Genomic DNA, 17,494 nt, shown 5'->3' with positions numbered 1-17,494 from the left:
TTGATGGGAGGCTCCTTACAGAATTCTCCCCCTCCAACCCTCCCGTCCAACTTCGAGCCATCCGTGAACATGTTTGCCATGTCTTGCCGCCAAATGTTGCACCCCGCTCACTCATGCCTTGAGGGAATATGAGTAGAAAAAGGTCCACTCAGACCTAGCGTGGGTGTACAGTGGTCCAGCACCATAGGGATGAACTCAAAGTTTTTAAGAATGCTAAAGTGTCCGTAACTTAAGTCTAGCCTATGGCCCGAACACCTTAGTCTGATTGCGGCGCGTGCAGCGGTAAATTTCCCTACAATGTCCACCTGTGCAGCATTCAGCATGCCACCACTGATTCCAGTGTGGGCAGACCTTTATTCCCTCTCCAACTTCTTAACTGATACCATCCTTTCGAGTTCCACCAGACAAGAACTCCGTATAGCAAGATTGGTTTTATAATCGTGTTATAAAGCCAAAAAGTGACTTTAGGCGAGAGGTCCCATTTTTTGTCGATAGCACCCCTGCAACCACTCAAGGCAACTGTTGCCTTCCTAATTCTCTCCTCACTCTTTGGCTTCCACGTAAGACCTCTGTCAAGGATAAGTCCCAGTTACTTCACCTTGTCAGAGAGCACCAATGGAGCGCCCGCTATTGGAAGACGAGCTCCTTCTTTCCAGCTCCTCCAGCAGACCGTAAAGTACGGCAATCCAGAGTAGTGGTGACAGAACACCGCCTTGCGGAGTGCCTCTGTTCACTTGCCGGCGGAGAGAAGTGTCGCCCTATTAGAGAATTTATAAGACATTTTACGTTCATCATATTTGACACTTGTGAACTAGACAGCCGCAGTACACAGACAAAGAAGCAATGGCGCGCGTAAAAGTCAAACTATGGATTTCCCCCACTCAAAATCATTAGCAAAAAAGTTATTCAAAAACAAAATTTGATGATTAATTTTGCGCCATCTTGTATAAGTGATTCTTGCAATTTCCGATTCCATAGAATAGAGTTGCGTTAATTATGTTATTGCGGAATAAAAGTTCTGTCTCTTTTGACACTTGCGAACTAGACAGATGCGGTATACAAACAGGGAAGCAACGATAAGAGGCACCATCTGCAGATATTACTTGGACTCGACGATTATCCAAAAAAAATATGGTCCAATTATTTCACTGCTTGAAAATGGAGACCAAACGGTCACTTTGTAGCTGGCTGTTAATGAGGAGTTTTTGCTATAGAACTTGTAGCCCGGAATATGCACTTCCTTGAGTGGGTCAAACCTTCACTTTGGGTTTTAGTGCTAACAAAATCTATGACGAAAACTTGCACACAAATCATTGGCTAGAAAAACGCTTCCATTACTAACCCGCGACCTCGGTAGTCTAGCGTAAGTGCACTAGAATGCCATCCCAGGAGTTGTGGGTTCGAATCCCATATAAAGCACGGCCCTCCCACTTTTCCAAATACAGAGTTGCCCATATTCGACGGACCCATCTGCCAACCCTGTATCTTTTGACAGAGATGTCAGAGATCAATGACATACCCCGTTAGAAGCGTCAGTCCAAGTAGATTTTTACCATGGAACAGTACACGCCACGCAAGCGCTCCCAAATTGTTGAAATTTACATTCAACAAAAGAAGTCAAGAGAAGAAGAACAAAATCATCATGTCCGATGAGGCTCATTTCTTATTGAATGGGACGGTAAACAAGCAAAATTGTCGTATTTACGCCACTGAAAATCCTCACGAAGTTCAAGAGGTACCTCTTTACGACGAAAAAGTCACTGTTTGGTGCGCCGTTAGTGCGAAAACGATTACTGGGCCGTTTTTTTTCGAAAATGAAGATGGCCAAGCTGTTACCGTCAATCAGGAGCATTATCGCGCCATGATAACCACTTTTCTTGATGCGTCGAGAGCGTATGAGGCAGTTCTGTTTTCAACAAGACGGCGCTCCACCACACACAGCTCCCACCACAATCGATTTTTTGAAGAAATTGTTTCCTCGTCGTTTGATGTCGAAAAATGGCGATTTGAGTGGCCACCGCGTTCGCCCGATTTAACGCCACCTGACTTCTTCTTGTGGGGATATTTAAAATCAAAGGTTTATATTAAGAAGCCAAAGACCATAGAAGAGCTCAAGAACAACATCCGTGAGGAAATAGCCGCTATTCCAGCCGAAATGTTAGCTAAAACTATGGAAAATGCTGCAAAACGGGCACAATACGCCGAAGAGGCTCAAGGCGGCCATTTAAGAGATATCATATTCAAAAAGTGATGTCAACAAATCTACTTCAACCATATAAAATGATTATTATCGGCAACATCAAAAAAATTGTGTTTTTCTTTGATAAAAAAAACCACATGGGTCCGTCGAATATGGGCAACTCTGTATACCTACTTTCCCAGTTTCTAAAAAAAATTCGTCCAATTCCATTCCTCATCCCCAGAAACTTATCTTTCCATCCTTATTTCCGCACAATAGTCTGCGCATTCTTTGCATTGGTGCTGCTAAAACAAGCAAAAAAACCAAGAAAACACACAGTTACACATTGCATCAGTGGCGCCAGCAAGAGGAAGTGGGCAATCGCGGTAATAGCGCAGACACACCAAATTTAGCGAAGTCCTCAACCATATGTGCTATCCTTCTGCCAGAAAAATGTGAAACACAGATGGCGCTCTAAACAGTTAGAAGACGTTGTTCCTAAGCAACGATAGGTGGGCGTTCCCACAACTTAGGACTGGTAGCGGCAAGCTAATCACCTAGCCTGTCAGAAAAAAAATTTAAAAATTAAAAAAACAAGAAACAGATTAAAGTAACCAACGCAAAACTGAGGCTTGTCGAGGCCCTCTGCTCCCGAGAGGAATGAATAAGGAAAAAAAAAAAACTAACCCGCGTTTTTCATCATTCCATTGTGGCATAGTGAGTAAAACAATCGCACGAATGCCGAAGTTAACGCGGGGAGGGCACCGCTCATACGCTCAGCAGTTAGGGAAAAACTTTAAATTTAACAATTAATTCTGCTATCGGACACCCTGTATATGCTATTTTATTAGATACACTAATAAAAAATCATATACTCCAGTCGTTATAACCACTACGGCTTCATGCAAACTTCGAACGCTCTCTCGCTGGCTTTCGACTCATGCCCAACATCATTGCTGCCCCTGGTAACTTTGGTTTGGTGGCAACCATTTAAAGCTGCCACCTCAATTTCCATTTGTGTGTGCGGTATTTATGTATGCTCATATAAGGTTGTGATGTGCGTGTGTATTGGTGTTGAAACTTTTACAAGATTTATACACTGATCCACAAATTGTTGAGTGCCTTTTTAGACTGTCGAGATTTCAGAGTTAGTTTACCGCAGTGTAAGTGTGTAAGTATCTAAATATATGTATATATACAAAGTATATCAGCGTGGGTGCAGGAAAATTCTGCTGCTTCAGTGAACCTCAAACTTACTTAAGATATGCATTCAAATTATCTGTACCATCTCATTGAGCGAATGACGAGGTGGTTTTTTGCATGTGTCGGAAAATGTGAAATAGGTCCATCAGAGATACGAATACATATATGTATGTGTGTGTATGTATGTATGTATTTATATGTATGTACAGTAAGTAAAATTATTCCTAAGAAAATTAATTGCTTTCGGATATGCAAATAAGGCAATACTTCAACTTAACTATTCAACTATTTAGCAAAAGTCAAAGCCAACTTTTGTAACAAAGGAAAAATATGATATATTTTTTACCAACTTTATGCCTCTATTTGGCAGCTGAGTCTGCCTATCCTTTGTGTTTTGTTGCTTTAAAAGGGATATACAATATATATATTCTCAATGAGTCGTATTCAAGAATTTTCATGTGCTCTTCGAACTTCTCATTATTATTTTTATTTTATTTTTTCATTAGAATGTAAAGAAGGCAAAAATGGTTTTTGAGCTCAGCCAGCTTCGAATGCGCCTGTGTGTGTGCCTGAAACATATGCCAAACGTAGAGTTAATAATTTGTTAGTGTATATATGTTTGCGTGCTTGCAACATATTCGTGAGTTGGGCTGTGAATCAAAGCCGTTAATTGCTACAATATTTAATAGCACTTTCCCATATTGCCGACACTTTAACTGAGTGACATTTCTTGTTAAGTGGATACGTTGTTGTTGGTAGGCAGTCATGCTTGTCACACTCGATGCATTTATGTGTAGCTGGGTGCGCAGACGACACCTTCAAGTGCTTTTGACACTCGACTCGTGATCTCCTGATCAACGAGATGCAAACAAAAGTTATTTATTTACATACGAGGGTTGATATTTTTATTTCTGACCTTAGGCACTTCTAGTGTTGCCGGGCGCCATTCATGTTTCCCTTAGAAAGTTAGACATATTTTACTATAAACACACTGAGAACGTTTCGTGTGGTCTGAGGCATATTAGTATTACTTACGGTGGCTTTAGAAATTAAATAATAAAACCAAAAAAATGCGATTAAATAGTGAATATTTTCGTGAGATTATACCTCACGATTTTAGACGTGTTCTAACCAAACAAGAATGCATCGATGAAGTAAAATAATCATACGGTGAGCAAGCAGCATCCTTTAGCACCGTACAAAGGTGGTACAACGAACTTTCTTGTGGTCACTGTTCGCTCACACCGATGAATTCCCTAAGGTTGCCCGAAATCAGTTTTTGCGTCAAAAATCAGTTTCTTCGTGTTTATTTATTGAAAATATCCCCCCAAAATTCTGGTCTCGATACATTGTTTTGCGCAATCCAAAAGCTTTTCGAAAGAGTGTTTCAGGTTATTGAAACACCCATTAATTACTCCTCTCCATGGAAATCTTTAATAAAAGGCGAAAGATTTATTCGACAACTGAAGAGAAGTCAAGGTACAAGCCTTTTGGATGGCCTCTATGGACTCAAAACGTTTTCTTTTCATGGCCAAATACAATTTTCCGAATAGGTAGAAGTCACAGGGAGCCACATCAGGCGATAACCGTGAGTGATTGATGGTTAAAATGCGATTTCTAGTCAAAAAATCCGTCACAAGAGTGGATCGATGAGATGGTGCATCATCATGCAATAAGCGTCAGCTTTCTTCTTCACTGTATTCAGGGCGAATTCGACGAATACTATGCAACAAATGCTTCAATCCGCCAAGATAGAAAATTGAATTGACGGTTTGGCCCGTTAGCACGAACTACTTGTGAACAATTCCCTTGAAATCGTTAAAAAAATTAGCATCGACTTGATTTTTGACTTCTCCAAACGCGATTTTTTGCATGGTCGCACGTCTGGGGCCTACCCTTTTGGATTTTGAGGCTAAGTTTGAGGTCTACCTATGTTGGAAACACCTCGTTTCATCACCCGTTACAATGTTGTAAAGGAAGTTTTCGTCTTTTTTCGCCTCTTTGATGAGATCTTTCGAATGTTGAATTCTGAGCAGTTTTTGGTCCTCAGTTAACTTGTGCGGAATGAAACGTGCACAGACCTTTCGTGAGCCCAAAATATCAGTTCAAATGCGATAAATCGATCTTTTGAAGATATTCAACTCCGAGTCCATGAGTTTTAACGATGATTTCGGTTAATTTTTGATAAATTTACGAACAATTTCGATAAAGTTTTCGGTGACTACTGATTTTGGGCAGCCCGTATGCCTATTGTCATTTACCATTTCTGTCCTCACAACGATCTCGGAAACGTGAAAACCACTCATGAAGTGTGGAACGAGATAGACAATCATCGCCATAAATTTTATTCATCAATTCAAATGCTTTGGTTAACGTTTCACCGATTTTAAAACAAAATTTCATATTAGCTCTTTGTTCGAAACTCATTTTGGTACCGATGACACAAACATACTGACACCTTCGATGTAATAACTTTGTTTCCACTGAACCGAATGTCACCAAGCTTTCAGTGCAAGCTGGGGATGAATGTAACATCTAACGCACTAACTCATTAAAAATATGGTGCCATCAAAAACATTTTTATGACGCCAGTCTTGTTTATTTTGGACTTCACCTGGTATATTGAAAAAATATAATGAAAACCATTTATTTCTTTAGGAAAGTCGTACTGCAAGAATTTCCAAAATTAACTCAAATGTGACCAAAGAAAGGATTATACATTCACTAAGCGAAAACCTGAAAATTTCTGCAGTCAATATTAGCAAATTATTTAAAAATTCGTAAATTGTGTACGTACACCCAATCACTATCAAAAATCTTCTGCATAACGCACCCGTCTAGAAAAAGAGCTCCTTCTTCCAAGGATTAATGTGAGTAAAGGAATGAATTTTGCTGTGGAATGCACTTCACAGCAATGTTATTTTCTCAGACGAGCCGAAATTTAACCTATTTGGGGCCAATGCCCGTAGTTTTTTCTGGAGAAGCGAAGATGCAGCGCTCAATCCGTCTAATGTGGTTGGTACTGTGACGCATGGTGGCGGGCTTGTCATGATTTGGGGAGCAATGACGGCTAACTGAGTGAGTTGGTTTTGTTTTATTGAAGGTACGATCGCTAAAATAAATTATCTAGAAATCTTGAAGGAATAATATTGCCAAAACTTTCGAAAAATTTCAATTACCGACAACGAGCCAAAGCATGCTGCGCTGATTGTCAGCGAATGGTTGCTTTAAACTAAAATAAAATGGTTGCAAAAAAAACTATGGCCCCATCCTTCCCAAAACCCAGACCTCAATCCCATTGTGAGCTTGTGGCCCAAAATTGAAAGATTATGGTGCAAGCAGCAGATTAGTGGCAAAAATTAATTAAAATCAGCCATTACAGAGATATTACAAAATATTTTAAGAGCTGTCACCAAAACTCCAGTAGAGTCCGAGCAACGGCATTTACAAGCAGGCATCATCATTATTCATTCGTCTCCGTTGCGGAGCAGAGGGCCAAAGTAAAATTTTTCCATTTTGTGTGATTCCCGAATATATTTTTCACTTGCTGCCAGGTCATTGCTTTGTCTACGGCTTTGTATTCCACTTCGATGCAGCGTCGCTAAGCACCTAAGCGTTTGCCTGCTGATTTCAGTGCCCCCTTTCCGTAGGGTATGGCCAAGCCATCTCTATTTAAGTTCTCTTATTTTAGTTGCCATTGATTTTTAATGGCATCGTCGATGCAATTCCATGTTAGATACCCAGTTGTCTGGCCACCAGATACGAACACTTGAATCTTCTGTACAATTCCTGCAGATAGGCACCATGTTTCACAGGCATAGAGCAGACCTGATTTAACATTTGAGTTCAAAATCCGTATTTTTGTTGTAATTTGCATTTGCTTGGACTGCTACACCGCATGAAGATTTGCAAATGCACATCTTGCTTTTTGCAACCTTGTAGATACATCCTTTTCGCATCCGTTTTCCGAAGTGAATTGGCTTCCAAGGTATTGAAAAACGTTTACATTTTCAATATTTTCCTCTCCGACATTGTAGAATGCATTCGTGTGTTTTGCGAAATGTTGGGTTTTCTTTGCATTGATTTTAAGTCCAGCGGCACTAGAGTGTTTTACGAGATCATTCAGCTTGCTTTGCATATCCGATTTGGGTTGAGAGAATAGAACGATGTAATCAGCAAAATCTAGGTCTTCGAGATGTTCCATTGAAATCGGTTGCCATAGCATTCCTTTTTTTCCCTGCATTGTCGATTTATTGATAGTTAGAAGCTCATCGATGACAACAAGGGAAAGAAGCGGCGACAGAATGCAGCCCTGTCTTACGCCAGCGTCGGTTTGGATAGCATCCGATAAGATTCCATCATGATAGATTCGGCACTCGAAGGCTTTGTATTGCGCCTTTATTAAGGCGACAATATTGTCAGAAACTCCTTTTCGTTGTAAGGTTTTAGTTCGATCAAAAGCTTTTTCATAATCAACGAAGACTAAGTATATCTCGTTGATTTGCTCGATGATGATGCGCAGAGTAGCTATATGATCGATGCATAATTTCTGACTGCGAAAGCCTGCTTGCTGGCGTCTTAAAGTAGCTTCGATTTTATCTTTTATTTTGTCTTTACACAGCACTTAAGCGTAACACATATAAACTTTATAACTCTGCAGTTATTACACAAAGTCAAATCTACTTTCTTTGCAACTTTAACTATGATACCTTGCATCTAATCTTTTCGAAATGATGCGTTATTCCAGTTTTTCACGAACAACCTATATAGCACTTCTGCTGAAAGTTCCGGGTTTGCTGTCAGCATTACTGATGTTATCTGGCCTATGCCGGGAGCCTTGTTAGGTTTCATTGCTACGATTGCTGCTTGGATTTCCCGATGGGTTGGCACTTCTGGCTTAACGCGTGATATACGTGGAACCTTATGGTAGGTTTTTGATCGGGTGCAGGGTTTAGGTTGAGAGAAGATTTAGGTGTTATTCATAGTATTCAACCCATCGCGTGAGTTGGTCTGGTCTGTCTGCTGGGATCTGTTCAGTTTTTGTTTGTTTTTTCCTTTAATTCTATATTTTCATTACTATCCCACTTTATGTTTGGGTTGTAAACTTAAGATATTGTTTTGTTGACTCAAAAACTTCCAAATTATATTAAAAAATACTGCATTAAATACTTAAAATCGGCTTTTGCTTTTTGAAAATTGATTAAACTGTTCTCGAGTTATAAAGAATTGCATTCAGAACAAACAATTGTCCCAGTTTATTTTTGATTCACTGTATGTTAGGTTATTGCTTAGCCTCTGGAGACAATTTCCTGTAGGATATAGTAGCATCTTGAATCAGATCTCGCCTTCCTTCTCTGCTTTTCGCACTGATCTCTCCATCCGTAAACTAGGATTTGAGGGTTGTGCTAGGGCTATCTTTCCGAGCAGGCAAGACTGGAAGGAGGGGAGAGTCGGCACGGATATAGGTACCTCTGTCTTCACTGACGGATCCAAGATGGAATCTGGAGTGAGAGCTGGGCTTTTTCTCTAAATCAGCCAGCATTTTGGGTCTCCTTTAAACTGCCGGAAACAAGCAGCGTTGTTCAAGCAGAGGGCTTTGCGATTCTGCAGGCATGAAAAATGCTTCTGAATCGCTGTTGGGAAGGAGACATTAATTTTTTTCCGATAGCCATGCTGCGATCAAGGCCCTATGGTAGCCATATTGCAGCTCTCTTCTGGTGAACTCTTGTAATGAGGAACTCCAATGTCTCGAACGTGCAGGAAACATTTCCCTTATCTGGGTTCCTGGGCACAGGAATATAAAGGGAAATGAAATTGCCGACGAACTTGTCAGAAAGGGGCCACAGAACCGGTTTCAGCTCTCCCCCTCTCAGACGTCGGTGTCCGTTTGTCCGTTGTTAAAGCAAAACTGCACAATTTCTTTCTAAAAAAGCGCAAGACAAATGGAGGTCTGTCTCATCGTGTGCTATTTCGAAAACGACGGAAACAGAACGCTTAAGGTGATGGGAGTCCCCCGTCATTCAATTTCCAAACTCATTGCGGTGTTCACAGGTCACTGGGTGATCAGTACTCATGCGGAGAGGCTTGGAATTCTGTACAACCCCTAATGCAGAAGCTGTGGGGATCCTGCAGAGAAAGAGACGGTGAAAATGTCCGGCTCTGGCGGCTAGGTGGCTAGGTGCTTGAGATTCCTTAGCGTGCCCTTTGGGTATGACTTGAAGAAATTCTCCAGCCTAGATCCCTTTTCTCTCCTTAACTACATCAACAGCACTGGCTGGCTGTAGAAGATTTTCTTTTCCCAAAAATTTTTCTTTGCATAGGTAATGGTCCACATTATGGTATCAAAATGGCACGTAAGTGCTACTTGAAGTGTGCGTGTGGAACTCTTGCCATTTTACCTACCATGTTAGGTTCTCGTTCAGACAAACCGGTAACCTGCTATGCTTTAAATATGAAACGCGAACTTCGTGGCGTGATAAAATATTTGCTGTTTCACGCTCACCCATATCAAATCTTCGATAATCCCCTGCATGGGTGTATCGAAACGCTTATTTGAATGAATGGCACAGGTCTTTTTAGCATTTTTTTGAGTTTCTCAACTTGTGTGTCGCTAGCCATGAAAAAATCGTTGGGCAGTATATAAAATGGAGCTCAACTATTGAGCTGTAAACCAGACTTTTACTTATTCAGAATTTGCATTATTTGCAGATTTTTTTCATAAGCTCATTTTCTTTCGCAATCTTATTAACTGTACATTCAAAGTGTTTTTCAAATTTTAACTTATTATCGATATAAATTCCCAGATATTTAATGAATTTTACTTCTTCAATTCTCTCATTTTTAATTAGTAAGCTGTGGTCCCCAAAGCAAAGCCCTAGAAAGAATCATAAACTTTGTTTTTGTCAATTTAGTTTAAGTTTATTGACTCACAAAAAAATAGATAGTCAAGATCTTCTTGCATTTTTGTTACTGCTCCATGCCGATTTCTATCGCTGACTGTTAACAGAGTATATCGTCAGCGAAGAGATTTATCTTGCAATATTCCAATGCTGTATTTATATCATTAATAGAAACATTGAAAAGTATGGAAGCTAGGACCGACTTCTGTGGTAAGCCGAGTCCTACTTTTCTTGACATAGACGAATCTACAAGCGTTTGTTGCTTCCGATCTGACTACGAAACCATTCAAGTTCAGTGTTCTCCACACCAATATATTCTAATTTTTTTAACATTATTCCCGAGTCAATCGTCTCGAAGGCTCTTTTAAGGTCAATAAATACCGCCACTATATTCATTTTGGAATTGAGGTCTTTCTTCCACGGCGATGGTTAATGGTTAATGGTAGTAAAGGGTTAAGGTATGGCCCTTTAGCACTGCGACCATATTGATCTATTGTGCACCCTATGCTGTCTATTGACTGTTAAGTATGCTTATGAATTGTACCAGCTCCTTCTGAGGGAGTGATTGAAGGTCTTCATCTGTAAGCATGAACTTGTTTAAAAACCTTTTCCTTCTATGCGTCAACCCCGGACATTCGATGATGAGATGTTCTATAGACTCTTCATCTTCGCAGCAAAATCTGCAGGTGCTGGTGTTAGTTATGCCTAATTTATGTAGGTGTTTGTTACAGGTGAAGTGACCCGTGAGGGCGCCTGTGAGAGTGCGAATGCTCTTTTTGTTTAACGTGAGGGCCATGTTAGCTCTTTTAGCGTTGAAACTTAGGAACTTTTTGGAGTGTCTAAGACCCTCTACGTTGTTCCAATGCTGATATATTAGAGTTTTGGCCCAGTATTTTACTTTTTGTTTTAGGCTGTTTTTGTTGAATCCGAACATGAGACTAGGTCCGATGAAGTTTACATCTGCCCCTTTTTTGGCTTGAAAGTCTGCCTTTTCGTTGCCGTCATATCCCTCATGTCCTGGCACCCAAATTAATGAGACATTGTTTTTGGATGCCAAATTATTGAGTGCCTTGTGGCATTCTAAGAGAGTTTTTGAGGTGTAGTTATAGCTATCTAAAGCTTTTAGAACTGATTGGATGTCCGAGAGTATTCTAATCTTTACTCTCTTGTGGTTTCTACGTTGCATGTTGTTTGCTGCTTCCATTTTTGCGTATAATTCCGCTTGGAAGATGGTGCTGTCCCTGGTGAGAGTGAATGATTTGTGGATGCTGGGCCCCACTACTCCTGCGCCTACACCATAAGGTGTTTTTGATCCATCAGTGTACCATTTTTGTGAATCCTCATTCATCCAATTTGGGTTTGTTTTCCACTCGATCCTCTCAGGAAAGGTAACTGTGTATCCTTTTGTAAAACAGAGGGTTGGGTCAATGTAGTTTGAAACTTGAGCAATGCTTATGGTGTTTTTGATTTTATTTAGGAGACTTAGGTGACCGGTGAGGTTGCCTAATTTGAAATTTTCTTTCATGTGTAGCATGAGTGCTTGCGTAGCTGCTTCCTCTTGGATTGCTGTATGAAGTGGTGGGAGATTAAGGAGTGCTTCCATGCCAGCTGTTGCGGTAGTTCTCATAGCCCAAGTGATGCATAGGCAAGCAAGCATTTGTACTTTTCCCAGTTTGGTTATCGCTGTTTGTTGGATAGATTTGCTCCACCATACCAGTGCCCCATACAGTATGATTGGTCTAACCGTTTGGGTGTATATCCAGAGGGCCATACTAGAGCTGAGGCCCCAGGATCTTCCCCGGCGATAGTACCAAGTTAGGCGCAGTTTCGCACGAATGTTTTGCCCTGAAACCGGATTGCTTCTTCATTGAAAATGTTATTGGACTCAATATAAAGTATTATTTGGTTTCTAATATGATTTTCCAATTAGGAAGGGTGTTTGTAGGCCTAAGATCCTCAGCTTTAATAGCATTTTTCACCTATTTTCCCGACACTATGGTGAAAGTTTTCCATTTCATAGGTACCGCACCTGATCTAAGACTATTTACTACTTACTACTATGGCATACTAGCCATAAAAATGGCCCATATATTCCACTGCATCCTTAATTACGCCCTCGCATAATAAGTTACTTGCACCTCTACTCTTTTCTCTTAAACTTCCCAGCAATATTAAGCACGGCGTCCGTGTCTATTTTATTACATTTAAACGCAGTTTGAAGCAATATCGTCATGTCGTATACCGTTCCAGCCCTGGACTTTATAACCATGAGCAGCAATAAGATTTTGCATGAGATCAACTTGGGGTGGAAAGGTTTAGTCACATTGGATCACTCACTCACATTTAAAAAAAACCACAGATTGCTTTGAAAATTGCTTCAAACGACTGCTTCAAATGTTTTGATTATCATGGCAAATGTTCAGAAAAACAATACAAATGTTTTCAGTCACCTAATATTTTTTTTTTTTTTTTTGTAATTTCAAATTTCCCTGTTTTTAGGCAAGCAATATAAATAGCAACCCTCGTAGGCGCATCCATACATGCGTATAAGTGTTTACTTATATGCTTATAAGTATGTTTGTATGTGCAGTGTTTAAGTGCTCGCCGCCAATTCATATGAACTCATTGACTATTCCCGTCAAAATCACAAGTTTAGATGCTGGTGGTGCGCTACGAATCACACAAAATAATAACACCTTTATTTCAGCCTCGTTTCTCTGCGAGAGCTTTATCAAACCCAATGGTAGACCTGCCAGCATGTAAGTCTGTCAGTCAATCAACCAATCAATCAACATACCAATCAGCCTACCAACAAACCAACCAACCATCCAGTCAGTCAACCAGCAGCCAACTCCGCTCAGTCCAGCTCAGCGCCACAAAGTTAAGAGTATTCATACAATTTTCATTTTGAATAGCTGCTCGAGTGTTTTCGAGTTGATTTACGTGCAAATCCATCAATTCATTAAAATATTAAAATAGCTCTGGTTTTATATACGTGTGCGTGTGTGTGTGTGTGTGTGTGTGTGTGTGGTATGTAAGTGTGACATGAGTGCTCTGCTCGAACGAGCGTGGCGATAAAAGCAAGGTTACAGATTGTGGTGCACTGCGGCTGGGCGGCAGTAGGAGGCTGAGCCTGTGGTGAACTTTAATCGTTTTGCTTATTCGCTGGCATTCTAATTTGAAAATTAATTTGCTAAGTAATTTGCGTCACACCTATGCTTCTTTGGAGGACAATTGTACATAGGACGAGAGCCGAGCGCATGGGCTGCGATTCGAAATGAGCTGTACGCAAATGCAAATTCAAATTGTGCTGTCAATCTCTCGTCAATGCATATGAAATCTGATGATGGTCTCCTTTGTTGGTGCGAATGTGTGTGTGTGTGGCGCATGCATAATTATCATCGCTGTTGTTGTTGTTCTTGCGATAGCTGACGATTTCAAGCACCTCCATGCAAATACATTATTTTGCCATCGTACGCTGATCCACACACAGACGTATGTATGCACTTGTGCCTGTATGCATGGCTGTGCTATGTATTTTTTTTAAATAAGCTTTCGAAAATATGTATTTCGTTTGGCAATTCATAGCGTTTAAAAAGCACATACATTGGTTGTAACGGTACATACTCACACGTGTTTCGGTGCAGGTTATGTAACAGCAGTAAACATACAGGTATTAAGCGCTGCAGCCGGATATCTGCTGTAAGTCATATTTTTCTCATAATCGCTGCAATGTCAACCACACCATGGAAAGAATTATATGCAAAACTAAACCCCCTTCCAGTAGATTTGGGTTGGTTGGTTGGTTTAAGGGTGACCCCGCATCGGAGTGCCACATTGACCACAAGTTGGGTCCGTTGTGTTGCCCTAGAGCTCATTATATTGTATGATTTCCCCACCAAACCAAGATTTTTATTATAGATTTTGGTCCAAAATATTGATTCGTTTCGAGAATTTAATGAGAGATTCGATTTTCAGGTCCGAGAGTACTGAAAGGTTGTCAATTGTTGGAGAGCCTAGAAGAGCGAGTCGACTTCTGGCTAGGCCGGGAGAACTGCACAGCAAATGCCTGCTCGATACCTCCTCATCTTCGTCCACGCAGTATCTGCACAGGTCGTTTTGAGGAACCCCGAGCCGACGTGCGTGAGTGCCCAAACGGCAGTGGCCGGTGATAAGAGATATTATATGCCTTAGTTCGTGTTTCGATAGACGTATAAGGGTTTTTGTCTGTTTCAGATTGTAGGATGGCCAGATTTTTCTGGTCGTAACGCAAGTAGTTTCCACTCGTCACCTCCGATCAGCAATGCTGTGAAATTCTCGATCTATGATCATTTTACATGTTGCGAGCGGAATGTGGATTGTGGGTAAGTTACTAACATTTGATTGCACAGCTCCAGCTCTTGCGAGCTTATCAGCTTTGCAGTTACCTTCGAATCCACTGTGGCCCGGTATCCAGATAACTTGGACAGAATTCTGAACACTTATCTCGTTAAGAGATAAGAGACAGGATCGAACCACATCTGAGTGGGTACAAAAGGAGCTGAGTGCTCGAACGGCCGCTTGACTGTCGGTGAAAAAGCGGATATCCTCTAGTGATATTCTATTTTCTAAGAGAGTTTTCGCAGCATACCAGATAGCGCATACTTCCGCTTGGAATACGCTACAGTAGTCGGGTAATCTAAATGATAGATTGATGTGAGGGGAATTGGAAAAGATTCCAAATCCCACATTGCCGTCTTGTTTTGAACCATCTGTATATATAATCAGAGGGCCATCGATTTCGGTAAGATTTGTCTTCCATTCTTCCCTGGTTGGGAGTGAACAGGAGAATAGCAAGGGTGGTGATGGAAGACTTACATGATAGTCTATGTCGGAAGAGATAACAGTGTTCCTGTTCAGTATTGCCGAATGGCCAAGAGACTTTTTCCATTTCGATATGGCATTCATGCGTGTCGCTGCTTTCGCTGCAATTGCTTTGCCAGCCAGATCGATAGGGAACAAGTGAAGCAACGTATTTAGAGCCTTAGTAAGTGTTGTACTTAGGCATCCTGTTATCAGGAGGCAGGCTGTTCTTTGGACTCGTTCAATTGTGGCTACTCTACACCGTTTTTCGATTGCTATCCACCATACAACCACACCGTAGAAGAGTATTGGTTTGATGATCGAGGTATATATCCAATAGATTCCAGTAGATCTGCAGGAAAAATATATCGCTAGCAGTGTGGCAATAAGATGCAACACTTTAACCCTCCGTTGAGCAAACGGCCCTGGTCAGACTTTTTCGACTTCTGCCGTGAATTTAATTAATGGTTCAAGGCCATTGCGACATTGAGGGTAACTGCAGAGCCGATGAGCTCGAGACCAAGCTGATTGATGTAAGCTACATATTTTTGAGAAAATTGTAAGAAAGGCAAACGAAGAATGGCTTAAAGAAACCATCTGCAGAATCGCCCGATCTTTGTGGCCTACTCTCAATGCTAAATGCACGGAATCTCTGCTAAGCCAAAATTTGCATACTGTTAGCACACTGATATCCATTATAACGGGGCACTACACAATAGCTTGACACGCCAAGAGGATGGTTGTGTAGACACAAAATCCATTTAGATGAGAAGGAGGAAGAGATGAGAAAGGGGAAGCGACGAAACACAGAAGCTGTTTAGATGAGGAAGAGGACGAGATGCGAAAGAGGAAGGAATCAAATTGTACCATCTGTGTCACTGCCCCCTCTATCCAGGCACAGATTTACCGTTTTACGTTCTTAATGAGTTGGTAGATCTGAGCTCGATGAAAATCAGGAACCTTGTAATAATTCTGAACGGTTCTCATAGATTTTAGAGATAAGAGCCAGTCCCTCACAAGGGGTCATGAGCCTGACTGTGTCTACGGTGGATAACCGCCTACAATCTTACCTAACCTAGTAATGTAGCATTCAATCTTGAATACATTATTTGGCTTGATTTTGATAGAGATGTCTTGATGCAGCAAAAGTCAAATGGCTAATATGGCAACAGATATGACTGAGTTGAAATAACTTCTATATTTTTTCACCGTAGCCGAATGGGTCGAAATTCAGAGAGCAACGTCGGTTCGAATCTCGGTGAAACACTAAAATGCAGAAAGAGTTTTTCTAATAGCGGTCGCTCCCCGGCAGGCAATGGCGAACCTCCGAGTATATTTCTGCCAACCTTTTCCTTCTATGCGTCAACCCCGGACATTCGATGATGAGATGTTCTATAGACTCTTCATCTTCGCAGCAAAATCTGCAGGTGCTGGTGTTAGTTATGCCTAATTTATGTAGGTGTTTGTTACAGGTGAAGTGACCCGTGAGGGCGCCTGTGAGAGTGCGAATGCTCTTTTTGTTTAACGTGAGGGCCATGTTAGCTCTTTTAGCGTTGAAACTTAGGAACTTTTTGGAGTGTCTAAGACCCTCTACGTTGTTCCAATGCTGATATATTAGAGTTTTGGCCCAGTATTTTACTTTTTGTTTTAGGCTGTTTTTGTTGAATCCGAACATGAGACTAGGTCCGATGAAGTTTACATCTGCCCCTTTTTTGGCTTGAAAGTCTGCCTTTTCGTTGCCGTCATATCCCTCATGTCCTGGCACCCAAATTAATGAGACATTGTTTTTGGATGCCAAATTATTGAGTGCCTTGTGGCATTCTAAGAGAGTTTTTGAGGTGTAGTTATAGCTATCTAAAGCTTTTAGAACTGATTGGATGTCCGAGAGTATTCTAATCTTTACTCTCTTGTGGTTTCTACGTTGCATGTTGTTTGCTGCTTCCATTTTTGCGTATAATTCCGCTTGGAAGATGGTGCTGTCCCTGGTGAGAGTGAATGATTTGTGGATGCTGGGCCCCACTACTCCTGCGCCTACACCATAAGGTGTTTTTGATCCATCAGTGTACCATTTTTGTGAATCCTCATTCATCCAATTTGGGTTTGTTTTCCACTCGATCCTCTCAGGAAAGGTAACTGTGTATCCTTTTGTAAAACAGAGGGTTGGGTCAATGTAGTTTGAAACTTGAGCAATGCTTATGGTGTTTTTGATTTTATTTAGGAGACTTAGGTGACCGGTGAGGTTGCCTAATTTGAAATTTTCTTTCATGTGTAGCATGAGTGCTTGCGTAGCTGCTTCCTCTTGGATTGCTGTATGAAGTGGTGGGAGATTAAGGAGTGCTTCCATGCCAGCTGTTGCGGTAGTTCTCATAGC

At 41.0% G+C, this 17,494-nt stretch overlaps 1 protein-coding gene and 1 pseudogene across 1 annotated transcript in view; both read right to left on the bottom strand.

Moving 5' to 3' along the window:
- LOC129237721 (lachesin) overlaps positions 1 to 17,494 on the bottom strand; it is a 264,086-nt gene that overhangs the window by 123,004 nt on the left and 123,588 nt on the right. The gene's annotated exons all lie outside the window — the stretch shown is intronic.
- Positions 4,749 to 4,865, bottom strand: LOC129236620 (U5 spliceosomal RNA; annotated as a pseudogene).

The sequence above is a fragment of the Anastrepha obliqua genome, chromosome 1 (genome assembly GCF_027943255.1).
Source record: "Anastrepha obliqua isolate idAnaObli1 chromosome 1, idAnaObli1_1.0, whole genome shotgun sequence".
NCBI lineage: Eukaryota > Metazoa > Arthropoda > Insecta > Diptera > Tephritidae > Anastrepha > Anastrepha obliqua.
This window is presented reverse-complemented; position numbering and strand designations above follow the sequence as displayed.